The sequence below is a fragment of the Jaculus jaculus genome, chromosome X, assembly GCF_020740685.1.
Source record: "Jaculus jaculus isolate mJacJac1 chromosome X, mJacJac1.mat.Y.cur, whole genome shotgun sequence".
NCBI lineage: Eukaryota > Metazoa > Chordata > Mammalia > Rodentia > Dipodidae > Jaculus > Jaculus jaculus.
This window is the reverse complement of record NC_059125.1, coordinates 63,119,829-63,138,960: the sequence shown is the minus strand read 5'-3', so window position 1 is coordinate 63,138,960 and position 19,132 is coordinate 63,119,829. Positions and strand designations below refer to the sequence as shown.

Here is a 19,132-nt window from a genome sequence, read left to right as displayed (position 1 = left end):
TGCCGCCTCCAGAGTGCTGGGATTAAAGGCGTGTGCCACCACATATGGCTTATTTATTTATTGTAAATATTTTATTTATTTATTTAACAGAGAAAGAGGGGGAGAGAGAGAATGAGTGTACCAGGGCCTCTAGCCACTGCAAATGAACTCCAAACACGTGTGCCCCCTTGTGCATCTGGCTAACGTGGGTCCTGGAGAATCGAACCAGGATCCTTTGGCTTTGCAGACAAACTCCTTAGCTGCTAAGCAATCCCTCTAGCCACTTATTTATTTATTTTTCAAGCAGAGAGATAGAAAGGAGAGAGAAAGAAAGAGAATGGGTATGCCAGGCCTCCAGTTATTGCAAAGATCTCCAGATGCATGTGGTATTGTACATTTGGCTTTATGTGGGTTACTAGGGAATTGAATCTAGATTCTTAGGCTTTGTAGGCAAGCACCTTAGCCACTGAGTCATCCCTCTAGCCCACATGTGCCACTTTTTGTGGTCTGGCTTTATGTGGATACTGGGGAATTGAACCCAGGCCAGTAGACTTTGCAGGCAAATGCCTTTAACTGCTGATTGATCTCAGACTCATTCATTTCTGTTTATTTATTTATTTATTTATTTATTTATTTATTTTGAGGTAGGGTTTCCACTTTAGCCCAGGCTGACCTGGAACTCACTATGTAGTCTCAAGCTGGCCTTGGACTCACAGTGATCTTCCTACCTCTGCCTCCTGGGTGCTGGGATTAAAGGCATGCGCCACCATGCCTGGCTAGCCTCAGTCATTTCTATTTTTTTTAATGTTTTATTTATTTATTTGAGAGCGACAGACACAGAGAGAAAGACAGATAGAGGGAGAGAGAGAGAATGGGCGCGCCAGGGCTTCCAGCCTCTGCAAACGAACTCCAGACGCGTGCGCCCCCTTGTGCATCTGGCTAACGTGGGACCTCGAAGCGAGCCTCGAACCGGGGTCCTTAGGCTTCACAGGCAAGCACTTAACCGCTAAGCTATCTCTCCAGCCCTCTATTTTTCTTTTTTAAAGTATATGGTAATTTGATACATGCATGTAATGACCAAATCAGGGCAATTAGTATTTCCACCTCCACAAACATTTATCCCCCTCTCTCCCCTCTCCCTTATAGCCTTTTTCCAGATCACTGGCCTCTGCTACCAATTTTTACTCTCATATAAAGAAACATTTATAGGTAGGATCCACATGTGAGCAAGAACATGTGATGTTTGGCTTTTTGGGCCTAGGTTACCTCACTTAGTATAATCCTTTCCAGATCTATCCATTTCCCTGCAAATTTCATTTTTCTTTACTGCTGAATTGAATTCCATTGTATAAATGTATTACATCTTCATTATCCATTCATCAGTTAGGGAACATCTAGGCTGGTTGCATTTCCTAGCTATTGTGTATAGAGCAGCAATAAACATGGATAAGCAAGTATCTCTAAGATAGTGAGAAGTGTCCTTAGGATATATTAAGCCATATACTTAAAAAATATTTTTAGAGGCTGGAGAGATGGCTTAGCAGTTGAGGTGCTTGACTGCAAAGGCTAAGGATCCAAGGTTGATTCCCCAGAACCCCCATAAAGCCAGGTTCATAAGGTAGTGCATGAGTCTGGAGTTTGTTTGCAGTGGCATGTCTATTCTCTCTCTGCCTCTTTCTCTCTGTGTTCAATAAATAAATAAATAAAATATTTAAAAATATTTAATTTATTTATTTTAGAAAGAGAGAGATATAAAGAGAATGGACACACCAGGGCTTCTAGCTACTGCAAATGAACTCCAGATGCATGCACCTTCTTGGGCATCTGGTTTACGTGGATACTGGGGAATCAACCCTGGGTCCTTAGACTTTGCAGGCAAGTACCTTAACCATTAAGTCATTTCTCCAGCCCTGTCTTAGGCTTTTGATTAGGCTTTCATTTCAGGCAGGAATCCCCTATCATGCATGGAGCAGACCTTAAATCTAGAGAGTAGTTGGTTTTCCCAATAACAGACCTGACATCATTGTAGCAATTGGCACATTTAGCCTAGCTGATGAGCTGTGTGGCTTGTAGGATATACTGATGGTTAAGACCATTGATAACTTTTCCCTCCCAACAGGCTATATAACCCTTTCTAGCCTCCTGACAACTAGTCAGCAGGGAGGACGGCTCCATCTCAGCTTCAGCTTGATTTTTTAGAGTCCTGCAGCCCAGGTATGTTCACCTTCAACTTTATTACAGCTATTTGTGCAAGCTGGAATTCCAGTCTGTCCATAATCAAGAGTATGCCACTGTCTGTCCGTTCAGTAGGGACCTTTTAAGTCAGAAGTGTTTCTGCATGTGATATCCAAGAGTCCAGGCTCCTGAACATATCTCTGTGCACTTAATATTTAATTTAATTGATTTATCTGAGAAAGGGAGACAGAGAAAGAAAGAGGCAGATACAGAAAGAGAGAGTGGGTGCTCATAGGCCTCCAGCCATTGCAAATGAACTCCATATCTATGTGCCATCTTGTGAATCTGGCTTATGTGGGTACTGGGTAATTGAACCTAGGTCCTTAGGATTTTCTGGCAAGTGCCTTAACTGCTAACCTGTCTCTGTGCATTTAGATGAGACCCATACCTAACTAACCCCATCTTTTTTTTTCCATTTAAGTTGCTAGCTACTCTAATCACAGCCAACATGCTCTACTCTTTAAAGACTTAATCTTTTTATTTGAGACAAAGAGAGAGACAGAGAGAAAGAGGCAGAAAAAGAGAAGTATGGGTGCACCAGGGCCTTCTGCCACTAAAAACAAACTCCAGATGCATGTACCATTTTGTGCATCTGGCTTTACGTGAGTATTAGGGAATCCAACCTGGGCCACCAGGCTTTGCAAGCAAGTACCTTTTTTGTTGTTTAAAAAAAATTATTTCCAGCACTCGGGGAGGCAGAGGTAGGAGGATCGCCATGAGTTCAAGGCCACCCTGAGACTACATAGTGAATTCTAGGTCAGCCTGAGCTAGATTGAGACCATACCTCAATAAATCAAAAAACAGGGCTGGAGAGATGGCTTAGCGGTTAAGCGCTTGCCTGTGAAGCTTAAGGACCCCAGTTTGAGGCTCGATTCCCCAGGACCCACATTAGCCAGATGCACAAGGGGGCGCACACATCTGGAGTTCTATTGCAGTGGCTGGAGGCCCTAGTGTGCCCATTCTTCCTCTCTCCCTATCTGCCTCTTTCTGTCTCTGTCTGTCGCTCTCAAATAAATAAAATAAACCAACAAATAATTAAAAGAAAAAAACATGGAGGAGGTTTTCAGCTCAGCTCCAGCAGGATTTCTCAGTGAGCTTGTAGCCTAAGTATGTGGAGTCTTCAGCAATAGGGTCTTACTATCTATTCCTGGTGGGAAATCAAGGGCCTCAGAAATGGCCTGTAATATTTTGGGAGCATCAGGGACCACCCTGTCCAACAACTCACTGGAGGGTATCCCATCTCTGGCACTGGAAATTTTCTAGTAACAATCTATGGCTCCTGAGTGTTTCATTATCCAAAAAAGTAGGTTTCCATATGGCTTATTTATATCCTGTTAGATTTTGATTAGCTCTCCCTCCAGCAAGCAAGCATCTTTAATGGCTGAGCCACCTCTCCAGCCCTTAAGACTCAATCTTTATACTACATTTGCCTATATCTACATCCAATCTGCTCTGTTTTTTATTTGTTTTGATTTTTCATGGTAGGGTCTCACTCTAGCCAAGGCTGACCTGGAATTCACTATGTAGTTTCAGGGTGGCCTTGAATTCACAGCCATGCTCCTACCTCTGACTCTTGAGTGCTGGGATTAAAGGCATGCAATACCACACATGACTTTGTTTTTTAAAAGATTTTACTTTTATTTATTCATTTGTTAGAGAGAGAGAGAGAGAGAGAGAGAGAGAGAATTGGCATACCAAGGTCTCTAGCCACTGCAAACAAACTCCAGATGCATGTGCCACCATGTGCATCTGGCTTGTGTGGGACCTAGAGAATTGAACCTGGGTCTTTAGACTCCACAGGCATGTGCCTTAACTGCTAAGCCATCTCTCCATCCCCCCCTTTTTTATTTTCTGAGGTAGAGTCTTACTGTAACCCAGGCTGACCTGGAATTCTAATCTTAGGCTGGTCTCTCAAATTCACAGTGATCCTTCTACCTCAGCCTCCCGAATGCTGGGATTAAAGGTTTAAGCCTTTTTGTCGCCAGTATGCTAGTACTTCCACAGGCTATGATGCACCTATATTGTGTTAAGCTTAAACAAGTGACTAACATTTTCTGTTGTCAACCCTTCTCCTTACATAAACCACCATAATGTCCTGTGGGAATCCAGAGATGGCGTGAGCCCTGTGGTGTAGCAAATACCTACAATCTCAGCACTCAGAAGGCTAGGGAAGCTGGATCTGGAGTTCAGGGCCAGTTTGTCTCAACCACAGACCCCAATAAAACAAGAGATGGCTCAGTGGTTAAAAGTGCTTGCTTGGAAAGCCTGATGATGGCCTGGGTTCAATTTCTCGGTACTTATGTTAAGCCAGGATGCTGAAAGTGGCGCATGTATCTCGAGTTCGTTTGCAGTGTCAAGAGGTCCTAGAACAACTATATTCTTTCTCTCTCTCTGTATTTGCAAACAAATAAATACAAATATTATTTATTTATTTATTTATTTTTAAATTTTTATTAACATTTTCCATGATTATAAAATATATCCCATGGTAATTCCCTCCCTCCCCACCCCCACACTTTCCCATTTGAAATTCCATTCTCCATCATATTACCTCCCCATTACAATCATTGTAATTACATATATACAATATCAACCTATTAAGTATCCTCCTCCCTTCCTTTCTCTACCCTTTATGTCTCCTTTTTACCTTACTGGCCTCTGCTACTAAGTTAAATACAAATATTTAAATATTTTATTTATTTATTTATTTGAGAGTGACAGACAGAGAAAGAGGCAGAGAGGGAGAGAGAGAGAGAGAGAGAGAGAGAGAGAGAGAATGGGCACATTAGGGCTTCTAGCCACTGAAAACGAACTCCAGATGCATGTGCCAACTTCTGCATCTTACGTGGCTTACGTGGGTACTGGGGTTGAGCCTCGAACCTGAGTCTTTAGGCTTCACAGGCAAGCACTTAACTGCTAAGCCATCTCTTCAGCCCCAATACAATATGTACAAGTTGTAAGCCAGATACAGTGGTGCATATCCCCTTTTTTTTGGTTCATGGCTTTAATCTAAGCACTCTAGAAGCAAAAGTAGGATTGTTGTAAGTTCAAGACCAGCCTTGGACTACAGAGTTCCAGGTCAGCCTGGGCTCGAGTGAAAGCCTACCTTGAAAAAAAAATCAATATAACAAGAACAAGAACAAACCAAAAAACAGGGCTTAGGACTTCTGGTCAAGATGGCGTCTGCCTAACCATACCACACCTCCCAGGGAAGGAAAGATACATGCAGATCCTAAGGAGAGAACCATCCCATCATACATCTAAAGGGCCCCAACTGAAACTAAGAATAATTGATGAAACTAGCAAGAGTGCTGTTTTCTTGGTGAACCTGGTACCAGCACAAGGATGAAGAAGATAGACACAGAGAACAATCAACCTCTACCAAATCAGATATCCAGAAACACAGAGGCTCAGGGAAATTTGCGGAAGAGGGGTGGAAAGAATGTCAGAGCCTCTTTTTGGGTCATGATACACAGTGACATTGCCTCCCACCCATAACTGATGGCTAACCCCACAATGTATGACCCATATACCCAAAAAGGAGGGCCCAGGTGGAGTGGGGAGGACAGGGAGGAGGCTAACAATCGTACCAACTTGACTTTATTCACTGACTACAAAACTAATAAACAAACAAACAGGGCTTAGCAGTTAAGGTGCTTGCCTGCAAAGCCAATGGACCCAGGTTCAATTCCTCAGGACCCATATAAGCCATATTCACAGGGTAGCACATGCATCTGGAGTTCGATTGCAATGGCTGGACGCTCTACACACCCATTGTCTCCCTTACAAATAAATAATTTTTTGTGTAAGTGGAAATTTAATATGATAAAGTTGCCAATGGAATTCCACAGAATAATTGTAACCATGTTGTCAGAATTGTCTATTAATCTCAAAGAAATTGGCTTGCATTTGAAATGGGCCTTAGCAAAAAATATGGAATGCTTCATGAATGTGCATGTCATCATTGTGCAGAAGCCATGCTGATCTTCTCTGTATTGTTCTGATTTTAGTATATGTGCTGCCAAAGCATGCATTCAAATAAATATTTTAAAAAATATTTTACTTATTTATTGTAGAAAAAATGGGTACACCTGGGCCTCCAGCCACTGCAAACAAACACCAGATGTCTGTGCCATCTTGTGCATCTGGCTTATATGGCTCCTGGGGAATCGAACCTGGTTCCATAGGCTTCACAGGCACCTAACTGCCAGTATTTTTTTTTTCTTTTCAATTTATTTTTATTAACAACTTCCATGATTGTAAATAATATCCCATGGTAATGCTCTCCCTCCCCCCACTTTCCCCTTTGAAACTCCATTCTCCATCCTATCCCCTCCCCCTTTCAATCAGTCTCTCTTTTATTTTGATGTCATGAGCTTTTCCTCCTATTATCATGGTCTTGTGTAGGCAGTGTCAGGCACTGTGAGGTCATGGATATCCAGGTCATTTTGTGTCTGGTGGAGCACACTGTAAGGAGTCCTGCCCTTCCTTTGGCTCTTACATTCTTTCCACCACCTCTTCCGCATTAGACCCTGAGCCTTAGAACGTGTGATAGAGATATTGTAGTGCTGAACACTCCTCTTATTTCTTTCCAGCACCATGAAGTCTTCTGGGTCATCCCAAGGTCACTGCCATCTGAAAAGAGAAGATTCTCTACCAAAAGTGAGAGTAGGATTAATATATGGGTATGAACATTAAGAGAAGTGCTGACTGGGCAGTTTGATAAGCATAGTATATATATTTAGCCAGACAGCAGCAGACGTTACACCCCTAGGGCTCATGACTACCCCTGTTTTAAGTTTTCAGTATCAGGGATGTATTCCCTCCCATGGAACGGGCCTCCAGTCCAATTAGAGGGCAGGTGGTTTCCACCATGACAGACATGCCACTATTGCACCCATTGGCTCATTTGGCCTGGCTGGCAAAACATAAGGCTTGCAGTGTTCACTGTTGAATATCTTCACTGGTGAATTCTCTTTCTCCCATTGAACTGCATGCAGAATGGCTTCTTCCAGCTTTCTGTCAGCTGGTTTACATGGAGGTTATCAGCTCAGTTCTAGCAGGATTTCTCAGTGGCCTTGCTGCCCAAGTATGTGGAGTCTTCAGCAATAGGGTCTTGCCATCTATTCCTGGTGGGAAACCAAGTGCCTTGGCAATGGCCTATAATGTTTTGGGGGCATGAGGGACCTCCCTGGCCAACAACTCTCTGGAAGGTATCCCATCCCTAGCATCAAATTTTTTCTTTTCTGATTTTTCGAGATAGGGTCTCACTCTAGTCCAGGCTGACCTGGAACTCACTATGTAGTCTCAGGGTGGCCTCGAACTCACGGTGACCCTCCTACCTCTGCCTCCCAAGTGCTGGTATTAAAGGCATGTGGCACCACGCCCAGCTCCACTGACAATTTTTTAGCAACAATCTATGGCTCCTGAATGTTCCATTTTCCCAAAAAGTAGGTTTTCAAATGATTTATTTACATCCTATTAGATTTTGATTCACCCTCCCTCCACCTTTCCTTTACTCAATCTCTTCCCCTGACTTCATTTAGGCTTTTTCACCCCCAATCAATCTATTCTTCTACTTACATATGTACAATACCATCTTATTAAGTAACCCTCTCCCTTCTTTTCCCTTCCCTTTATATCTCTTTCCTAGCTTACTGGCCTTTGCTACTGAGTTTTTTTTCCTACTCACACAGAAGTCCAGTCATCTGTAGGTAGGATTCACATATGAGAGAGAACATGAGACACTCAGCTTTCTGAACCTGGGTTGCCTCACTTAGTATAATCCTTTCCAGATCCATCCATTTTCCTGCAAATTTCATAATTTCATTTTTCTTTACCGCCGAGTAGAACTCCATTGTATAAATGTGCCATATCTTCATTATCCACTCATCAGTTGAGGGACATCTAGGCTGGTTCCATTTCCCAGCTATTATAAATTGAACAGCAATAAACATGGTTGAGCACGTACTTCTAAGGAAATGAGATGAGTCCTTCAGATATATGCCTAGGAGTGCTATAGCTGGGTCATATGGTAGATCAATCTTTAGCTGTTTTAGGAACCTCCACACTGATTTCCACAATGGCTGGACCAGATTGCATTCCTACCAACAGTGTAGAAGGGTTCCTCTTTTTCCACATCCCTGCCAACATTTATGATCATTTGTTTTCATGATGGTAGCCAATCTGACAGGAGTGAGATGGAATCTCAATGTAGTTTTAATCTGCATTTCCCTGATGACTAGGGATGTAGAACATTTTTTTAGATGCTTATATGCCATTCGTATTTCTTCCTTTGAGAACTCTCTATTTAGTTCCATAGCCCATTTTTTGATTGGCTTGTTTGATTCCTTATTAGTTAACTTTTTAAGTTCTTTGTATATCCTAGATATTAATCCTCTATCAGATATATAGCTGGCGAAGATTTTTTCCCATTCTGTAGGTTACCTCTTTGCTTTATTCACATTGTCCTTTGCCGTACAAATCTTTGTAATTTCATGAGGTCCCAGCAGTTAACTGTGGTTTTATTGTCTGAGCAATTGGGGTTATATTCAGGAAGTCTTTGCCAAGACCAATATGTTGAAAGGTTTCCCTTACTTTTTCTTCTAGCAGTTTCAGAATTTCAGGTCTAATGTTATGGTCTTTAATCCATTTGGACTTAATTCTTGTGCATGGAGAGAGAGAAGAATCTATTTTCATCCTTCTACAGATACATATCCAGTTTTCCCAGCACCATTTGCTGAAAAGGCTGTCTTTTCTCCAATGAGTATTTTTTGCCATTTTTATTGAATATCCGGTGGCTATAGCTACCCGGACTTACATCTGGGTCCTCTATTCCATTGATCTACATGTCTGCTTTTGTGCCAGTACCACGTTGTTTTTGTTACTGCAGCTCTGTAGTATTGGTTAAAATCAGGTATGGTGATACCAGCAGCCTTATTTTTGTTGCTCAGTATTGTTTTAGATATTTGAGATTTTTTTATGATTCCAAATGAATTTTTGGATTGTTTTTTCTATTTCTGTAAAGAATGCCATTGGAATTTTGATGGGGATTGCATTAAATGTGTCAATTGCTTTTGGTAAGATTGCCATTTTCACAATATTGATTCTTCTGATCCAGGAACAAGGGATGTTTGCCCATTTCCTAGTGTCTTCTGCAATTTCTCACTTGAGTGTTTTAAAGTTTTCATTGTAGGGATCCTTCACTTCCTTGGTTAGGTTTATTCCAAGGTACTTTATTTATTTATTTATTTTTGATGTAATTGTGAATGAGAGTGATTCTCTGATTTCATCCTCTGTGTATGTTTTAAAATTTATTTTTTTAAAAATTTTTTTATTTGCAAGCAGAGAGAGAGAGAGAGAGACAGAGAAGAGAGACAGAGAGAGAATGGGCGTGCCAGGGCTTCCAGCCACTGCAAACAAAACTCCAGATGCATGTGCCCCCTTGTGCATCTGGCTAACGTGGGTCCTGGGGAGTTGAGCCTTGAACCAGGGTGTATTTGTTGTTAGCATATAGGAAGGCTACTGATTTCTGTGTATTTATTTTGTATCCTGCTACATGGCTATTGGTGTTTGTCAGCTCTAACAGTTTGCTGGTATAGTCTTTAGGGTTCTTAATGTATAGAATCATGTCATCTGCAAATAATGAAAACTTGATCTCTTCCTTTCCAATTTGTATCCCTTTTGTGTGTGTCTTTTGCCTTATTGCTATGGCTAAGACTTCCAGTACTATATTAAATAAAAGTGGGGACAGTGGGCACCCTTGTCTTGTTCCTGATTTTAGTGGAAAAGCTTCCAGTTTTTTCCCATTTAGTAATATGTTGGCTGTAGACGTGTCATAAATAGCCTTTATTATATTGACATATGTTCCTTCTATTTCCAGTCTCTGTAGGCCTTTTTCATGAAGGGATGTTGCATTTTGTCAAGTGCTTTTTCTGCATCTAATGAGATGACCATGTGATTTTTGTCCTTCAGTCCATTTATATAATATATTACATTTATTGATTTGCATATGTTGAACCATCCCTGCATCTCTGGGATAAAGCCTACTTGGTCGGGATGAATGATCTTTTTGATATATTTTTTTATTCTATTTGCCAATATTTTGTTGAGAATTTTTTGCATTTATGTTCATGAAGGAGATTGGTCTGTAATTTTCTTTTTCTTTTTTTTTTTTTTTTCTATCTTTGCCTGGTTTTAGTATCAGGGTGATCCTAGCTTCATAGAAGGAGTTTGGTAGGATTCCCTCTTTTTCTATTTTATGGAAAAGCTCAAGAAGAAATGTTTAAAACAAAACAGAGTTGGCATGGTGGTCCATGCCAATAATCACAGCTAAGGCAGGTGGGTAACCATAAGTTCTGGTCCAGCCTGTGATAGTCAGTTTAGGACATCTTGGGCCATAGAGGGAGAACCTGTCTCAAAACAACAACAACAACAAAAAATCCTCTGGGGCTGGAGAGATGGCTTTGGGTTAAGGTGCTTGCCTGCAAAGCCAAAGGACCCAGGTTCCATTCCCCATATAAAGCCATATGCGCACTGTGGCACATGCATCTGGAGTTTCTTTGTAGTGGCCAGAGGACCTAGCACACCCATTCTCTCTCATTTGCCTCTTACTCTCTTTAAAATAAATAATAATATAAAAAGTTTTTTTAAAAAAACAATCCTCCCCTACCAAAAGAATCAAAACAAAAATCCAGAAAGGATGAGCCTGGTGTGGTGGCGCACGCCTTTAATCCCAGCGCTCGGGAGGCAGAGGTGGGAGGATTGCCGTGAGTTCGAGGCCACCCTGAGACTCCATAGTGAATTCCAGGTCAGCCTGAGCTAGAGTGAGACCTTACCTCAGAAAAAAAGAAAAAAGAAGAAAAAAAACAGAAAGGAGAACACTCCTCTCTGAGGGACTTGGTTTTGCTGGGGGTGGGGCAAGGGGGTGGTTGGAAGCTTCACAGAAGAAATGACATATGAGCTTTGTTGACTCATTGGGGGTTGGCCAGTCAAGGGGAGAAAGGAAACCTCCAAATTATCTTTCACTCCTTTCTCTCTCAAACTCAGATGCCAAATTTCCCTGTAGGTTTTTATATCCACAATGGCTCTTTCTATTCCTACAGGCTCCACTTGAGCTATTGCTACAACTCCTTAACTATTTACCATTCTACCTCTAGTTTTTCTTTTTCTTTTTCTGTGCTCACTATCAAACCCAGAGCCTTGTGCATAGCCAAGCAAACACTTTACCCCTGAGCCATGTCCCCAGTCCCCATCTCTTTCTCCAGTCTCTTGAACTTCCAATCTACTCTCCACTCTCTATGTGTTTCCAGACACACAAGTCTGCAGGTGTCACTCCTCCTACAGTACCCATAGATAGTCATCTCTCTCTCTCCCTCTCTCTCTCCCCTCTCCTCTCTTTTGCTCTCTCTCTCTGTGTGTGTGTGTTTTGAGATAGGCTCTCACAAAACCAAGGCTAGCCTCAAACTCGCTGTGTAGCAGAGGGTGGCCTTGAACTTCTGTGATCCTCCTGCCTCCATACCAAGTGCTGGTATTATAGGTGTGTGCCATCATAACCAGTTTGTTTGGTGCTGGGGATGGATCTCAGGGTTTTGTACTTGCTAGACAAATACTGTAGCAACTGAGCTACATTCCCAGCCCCAATACAGTCATTATTTGTTTATTCTCTCATTTATCTATTGAAGCAAGGTCTCATTCTAGCCCAGACTTGGCCTTGAACTCATGATCATACTTCTACCTTAACTTATAAGTGTTAGCCTCTATGCCCAGTCAGTCATTCTTGTTTCTTCATTATCATTATTATTATTTTGGCTTTTCAAGGTAGGGTCTCGCTGTAGCCCAGGATAGCATGGAATTCACTATGTAGTCTCAGGGTGGTCTCAAACTCATGGCAATCCTATCTCTGCCTCCCAAGTGTGCTAGGATTAAAGGCAAGAGCTACCATGCCTGGCTTAGACAGTCATTTTTTAAAAGTTATTTATTTGAGGGGGCTGGAGAGATGGCTTAGCGGTTAAGCGCTTGCCTGTGAAGCCAAAGGACCCCAGTTGTTCGAGGCTCAATTTTCCAGGACCCACGTTAGCCAGATGCACAAGAGGGTGCACGCGTCTGGAGTTCGTTTGCAGTGGCTGGAAGCCCTAGTGTGCCCATTCTTTCTCTATCTGCCTCTTTCTCTCTCTGTCACTTTCAAATAAATAAATAAAAATGAACAAAAAAATTATTTATTTGAGTGAGAGAAAGAGAGAGAGATATAGAGAGATATAGAAAGAGATAGACAATGGGCATGCCAGGGCCTCTAGCCACTGCAAACAAACTCCTGATGCATGCACCACCATGTCCTTCTGGCTTACATTGGTGCTGGGGAGTCAAACCTGAGTCTGTAGGTAGGTGCCCTAACTGCTAAGCCATCTCTCCAGCCCTAGACAGTCATTCTTAACCCCTTTGTATATATGCTTAAAAAATATCTCTATCACACCTTCCAAGGCTCAGGGTCTAATGCGGATGAGATGGTGGAAAGAATGTAAGAGCCAAAGGAAGGGTAGGACTCCCTACAATGTACTCCCCAGACACAAAATGGCCTGGATATCCATGACCTCACAGTGCCTGACACTACCTACATAAGACCATCATAAGAGGAGGAAAAGATCATGACATCAAAATAAAAGAGAGACTGAGATGGGGTGGGGATATGATGGAGAATGGAGTTTCAAAGGGGAAAGTGGGGGGAGGGAGGGTATTATCATGGGATATTTTTTATAATCATGGAAGTTGTTAACAAAAATTTGAAAAAAAGAATAGAACAACAACAAAAATGAATGAATGAATGAATGAATGAATAAATAAATAAAGCAGGTGTGGTGATGCATGCCTTTAATCCCAGCACTTGGGAGGCAGAGGTAGTAGGATCGCTGTGAGTTGGAGGCCACCCTGAAACTACATAGTGAATTCCAGGTCAGCCTGAGGTACAGTGAGACCCTACCTCAAAAAACAAACAAACAAACAAAAAAACTAAAATAAAAAGAAAAAGACATACAAAGCCCATTATAATTTGCTTATAGTTTATCTTTCCCACCTTCCCTACAGCTATTCTACTGCTTAAATCTTCCAAGACAGATTATTTGTCTGACTCCTTTTCAGCTGTCACTATCCTGCCTTATTCCCCTTCACTGAAACACTCCAATCCTTTCTCCACTTACCCCCATTGGTGTAGTCTAGCCTAGTCCAGGAACCAAAGGGGGAACAGGTCAGTAGGATTGTGTAGCCCTTTATCCACCACAGGTTAGGTCTGACATTTAGTCTGTTTTTTAAAAAATTTTCTAATATTTTAAAATTTATTTTTAGGTCTGACATTTAAGTAGTGTGGAATCAGTAAATGGAGTGAGCATTCCCCTCTAGCCCCCACTGTGCACACCCAGGCTATCTGATTGAGCATCTGAACCAGTTTGTGGTTGCCATGCCAATTCTCTATGGATACTGCAGCTTGCTCTGAAATCTCAATTTGGTTGGCTGGTGCCTTGACTACTCTCCATAGTTCAGCCAGCCTTTTCATCCAGGAACTGACACTCTCCCCTAATCCCAGACACCTCTGAAAGACTATAGGCATCCCCCAAAACAGCAGTACCATGAGATACAGTATGCAAGATACAGTATGCAAGAGACAGTATGAAAAAAGCTACTATGTTTTTTTTGAGATAAGATCTTGATATTTAGCCCAGGCCAGCCTTGAACTTGAAATACTCTTTCTGTGCCTCTTGAGTGTTGGAATTACAGGCATGTACCACACCTGGTCTAATAGTGTCAATTTTTTTTTTCTATAGATAGGGTCTCGTTCTCACCCAGGCTGACCTGGAACTCACTCTGTAGTCCCTGGCTGCCCTTTAACTCACAGTGATCCTCCTACCTCTGCCTCCTGAGTGTTGGGATTAAAGGTGTGCACCACCACAACCAGCCAATGTCAAATTCTTTACACTGGCTTCATTCAGCCCAACTAAACCAGCCTCATTCCTTTCTGGCTCATGGAGAATTCTAGTACATTTTAAGGCCACAGTCTCAGTGTCTATGAGACCTTGTATCTTATTTATTTATTTATTTATTTTGAACAACATGATGTCATGTAGCCTAGACTGACCTGGAATTCACTGTATAGGTAAGGCTGGGCTTGAACTTCTAATCCTGCCTGCTTCTACCTCCTCCGTAATGGAATTTCAGGTTGCATCACTATGCCTGACTGATCACCTTTATAACTTTAACCAGCTTTTGAACACATCTTTTTTTAAAAAAAAATTATTTGTTTGCAAGGGAGAGAGAGAGAAAGAGAAAAGGAGGGAGGGAGAAGGGAGGAGAGAGAGAGAGAGAAACAGAGAGAGGGAGAATGAATATGGGTGCACCAGGGTCTCTTGCCACTGCAAATGAACTATAGACACATGCAACACTTTATGCATCTGGCTTTATGTGGGTACTGGGGAATCAAAAACTCTGGGCCACATAAGCTAGAAAAAGGCTATAAGGGAGGGAGGAGAGAGACGGTCTTAAGGGGATGGTATTGTATATATGTAAGTAGAAGAATAGATTACAGGGAGGGGAAAGGCCTAAGCAAGGTCAGGGGAAGATATTGTATAAAAGAAAGTGGGGGGAGGGTCAATCAAAACTCAAGATATTCTGAATATGACATATGAAAATCTACTTTCTTGAATAATGGCAAATCCAGAAGCCATAAATTGTTACTAGAAAATTTTCAGTGCCAGGGATGGGATACCTTTCAGTGAGTTGTTGGCCAGGGAGGTCCCTGTTGCCTCCAAAACATTATTGGATATTGTCAAGGCCTTTGGTTTCCCGTGAGAAAGAGATGGTAAGACCCTATTGCTGAAGACTTCACATGCCTGAGCAGCAAAGTCACTGAGAAATCAAGCTGGTAATGAGCAGAAAACCTCCCTGTAGCCCAGCCAACTGAAAGCTGGAAAAAGCTGCACTGTATGCAGACTTATGGGTGACAGAAGTCATCAGCAGTGAAAACAGTGGACACTGGAAGCCTCAAGTTTGGCCAGACAGGCCAAATGACTGACTGAGTGCAATAGTGGCATGTCTGCTCTGAGAAACCAACTGCTCTCTAATTGGACTGAAGGCCCACTCTATGGGAGGGAGTACATGCCTCTGTTACTGAAAACCTAATCAAAAGCCTATGACAGGGGAGATCATGGGCCTTAGGGGTATAAAGCCTGCTCTTATCTGGGTAAATGCATATATTACTGTCACCAAATTGCCCTGAAAGCACTACACTTAATGTTCATACTCATATATTAATGCTACTCTCACTTCTGGTTAGAAAAGCTTCTCTTTTCAGATGGCGATGACCACTGGGATGACCCAAAAGGCAACATAATGCTGAGAAGAAGGGACGGAGGAATGTTCAGCACTGAAACATCTCTATCACACCCTCCAAGGCTCAGGGTTCATTGTGGAAGAGGTGGCGGAAAGAATGTAAGAGCCAAAGGAAGAGTACCACTCCTTACATACAACTGTCTGGACAGAATTTGGCCTCAACATCCAAGACCTCTCAGTTCCTAGCAATACCTATACAAGAGCCTCATAATAGGAGAGACAGATGATGGCATCAAATTAAAAGAGAGACTAATGGGAGAGGGAGGGGATATGATGGAGAGCAGAGTTATGAAGGGGAAAGTGGGGGAGGGGAGGGAAATACCATGGGTTGTTGTCTGTAAGTATAGAAGTTGTCAATGTGTGTGTGTGTGTGTGTGTGTGTGTGTGTGTGTGTGTGTGTGTGTGTATGTAACTGGGCCAGCAGGTCAGCACTTGGGAGGCAGAGGAGGAGGATCGCTGTGAGTTCTATGCCAGCCTGAGACTACATAATGAATTCCAGGTCAGCCTAGACTGGAGTGAGAACCTACCTGGAAAATCAAACAAACAAAACCCCCTGGACCTTCAGGCTTTGCAAACAAGAACCTTTAACAATTGAGTCATCTCTCCAGACCAAGAACACATCTTATTTGATTCTTACAAAAGCTGTGGGAAAGACAGAGTCCTTACTATGAACTTTGTATTGCATATGAAGACTGAGACCCAGAGTGGGTAAGTATAAAGTGTCCAAGGGTAAATAGCTCCTCAGTAGAGAGCCGGTCTCCTAACTCCAATAATCTCTTCACTACCCACCTTGCTCAGCACATTATGTACTGTGTGGTAAGTAATAAGCCTCATCTGCTCAATATCTCACCTTCAATTGAAAAAGTCAGTCCTGGGGTCAACCTGACCTTCACCAATTATCTCTCTGAGACACTATGTCCATGGAGCTCCCCCTCAAGCTTCCTTCTGCCTGTTCCCACCTGTTTAGCAGAATACAATAATCATGTGTCCAGGCTAAGGAGATGCTCAGTGGTTAGAGGTGCATGTTGGCCAAGGTTGAAAGTTGGATGGCCTGGGTTCAATTCCCCAGTATCCACATAAGCCAGACACACAGAATAGAACATGTATCTGGAGGTCATTTGTAATGGCAGGAGGTCCTGGCACACCCTTAATCGCTTTCTGCCTGCCTCTTTCTTTCTCTCATTAAAAAAGGGGGGACTGGAGAGATGGCTTAATGGTTAAGGTGCTTGTCTGCAAAGCCAAAGAACCCAGGTTTGATTCCCGAATACCCACGTAAGCCAGATGCACAAGGTGGCACATGCGTCTGGAGTTTGTTTCCCATAGCTAGAGGACCTGGGAAGCCCATTCTCTTTCTATCCGCCTCTTTCTCAAATAAATAAATAGATATTTTTTAAAAGGCCAGCATGGTGGCACACACCTTTAATCCCAGCACTTAGGAGCAGAGATAGGAGGATTGCCATGAGTTTGAGGGCAGCTTGAGACTACGTAGTGAATTCCAGGTCAGCCTGACCTAGAGCGAAACCCAACCTTGAAAAGAAAAAAAGCCAACCATGGTGATGCACACTTTTAATCCCAGCACTTGGGTGGTAGAGGTAGGAGGATCACTGTGAGTTCGAGGAGGCCACCCTTAGATTACATAGTGAATCCTAGGTCAGCCTGGGCCAGAGTGAGACCCTACCTTGAAAAAACAAGACAAAAAAAAAAATCATGTGTTCTCTCTTTGGATGTTAATACCTGATAGCTGTGGGGTTTGTGTGCGTGTGTATGTACATACGTGTGTGTGTGTGTGTGTTTGAGGCAGGGTCTCACTCTGTCCCACACTGACCTGAAACTCACTCTGTAACAGGCCTAGGCTGGCCTTGAACTCACAGTGTGTGCTATCATGCCAGCGTATTGGTAGCTCTATTGTTCCACCATTGCCTCTGGAGAGATGAGTTTACATCTGGCTCTCTTTCCGAGGGGGAATGGTGGAAACTTCCGAAGACAGAGTAGATTTCTGAGATGATGAACAATTTAGCATTTCTCATTTTGGGTCCCTCATGGGTCAGGATAGGGTTAATTAATTAATTATTGTTGTGTTGGTGACTAAACTGAGGCCCTTCTGCATGTGAGGCAAGTACTCTACCACTGAGCTATACCACAGCTCTATTTTGAAACAGGGTCCCATGTTCAAGGATGGCCTTGAACTTCCCATCTGTTTGCTTTCCACCTCTGGCATGCTGGGATTACCAGCATGTGCCATCACACCTGGTTTCTATAGTTGTGGGGACTCCAACCCAGGACTTCATACATAGTAGGCACTCTACCAAGTGATACATCTTCGGCTCCAGAATAGAATTTTTTTGGGGGGGAGGTGGGGTCTCATTCTAGCACAGGCTGACCTGGAACTCACTCTGTAGTCTCAGGTTGGTCTGGAACTCATGTTGATCCTCCTGCCTCAGCCTCCCAAGTGCTGGGATGAAAGGCATGTATCACCATGCCCATATATTTCCACGCCCGGCCCCAGGATATAATTTTAAAAAGAAAGATCTGGGCTGCAAAGATGGCTCAGCAGTTAAAGGTGCTTTCTTATAAAACCTGGTGGCCTGGGGTTCAGTTCTTCAGGACCCATTCAAAGCTCCTCTGACTCCAGAGTGCTGGGATTAAAGGTATGTGCCACCACACTCAATTCTCTTTATCTTTTTTTTTTTTATTAATCTTTATCTTTTTAATGGAGTAAGAACAATTCTAATGAAATTATCCCTGATTTTTTTTTTCCTTTCTGGTATTCTTCCTCCATTTCACCACATACTGTAGAGGGAGTGGCCAATACTTTGTCCTTTCAAAGGATAGGGATGCAATGATGGAAATTTATTGTTAGAGACTTGGACTCTGAGGCACTTCTGTTGGTGCAATGAATGAGAAGAGGAGGCCCCACAAGGATGGGGAGGGATCTTTTAGAAACATGTACCAGTGTTGAAGAGAGCTTAGAAAAGTGCCAGATCCTGTTAACACACAGGGAAAGGAAATGGGCTCGGAGAATGGCACACCTTACTAATAACTGGCATAACCAAGACTGGAACCCAGCTTTGTCAAGTCTCAGCCTGAGGCTTTTCCTTAGGCAGCTGACAGGGTGCTGGCAAGAAACTAGTGCTCCAACATGCCTGAGTTATGACTGGGAAGGATGGGTTCAGAAAGCAGTCAACAAAGACAAGACTGGGGAGGCGGATGGGGTTAGGGGTTGAGTCCACAGTGCAGGGGTCAGGAGGGGCATCAGGTGCTAATGTCCAGGGAACAACAGGACAGCTGTCTCAGGAGCATAGGGAAAAAGCCTAGTTGGGGTACTCAGGGAATGTGTGCCACTCTTTTTGACCTTGACCTGAAATATTCCTCTAGCATTTTCTGTCTCTCCAGAAGAGTTGTTCTTTTGTTTGTTTGTTTGTTTGTTTGTTGAGGTAGGGTCTCACTCTAGCCCAGATTAACCTGGAATTCACTATGTATTCTCGGGGTGGCCTCCAACTCTCGGCAATCCTCCTACCTCTGCCTCCTGAGTGCTGGGATTAAA

At 42.8% G+C, this 19,132-nt stretch overlaps 1 non-coding gene across 1 annotated transcript; it reads right to left on the bottom strand.

Annotated features, from left to right (window-relative positions):
* Positions 1 to 6,141: 6,141 nt before the first annotated feature.
* On the bottom strand, positions 6,142 to 6,244 carry LOC123456843. The gene has a single exon (XR_006634720.1). It is a non-coding gene; the product is annotated as a U6 spliceosomal RNA (small nuclear RNA).
* Positions 6,245 to 19,132: the final 12,888 nt, after the last annotated feature.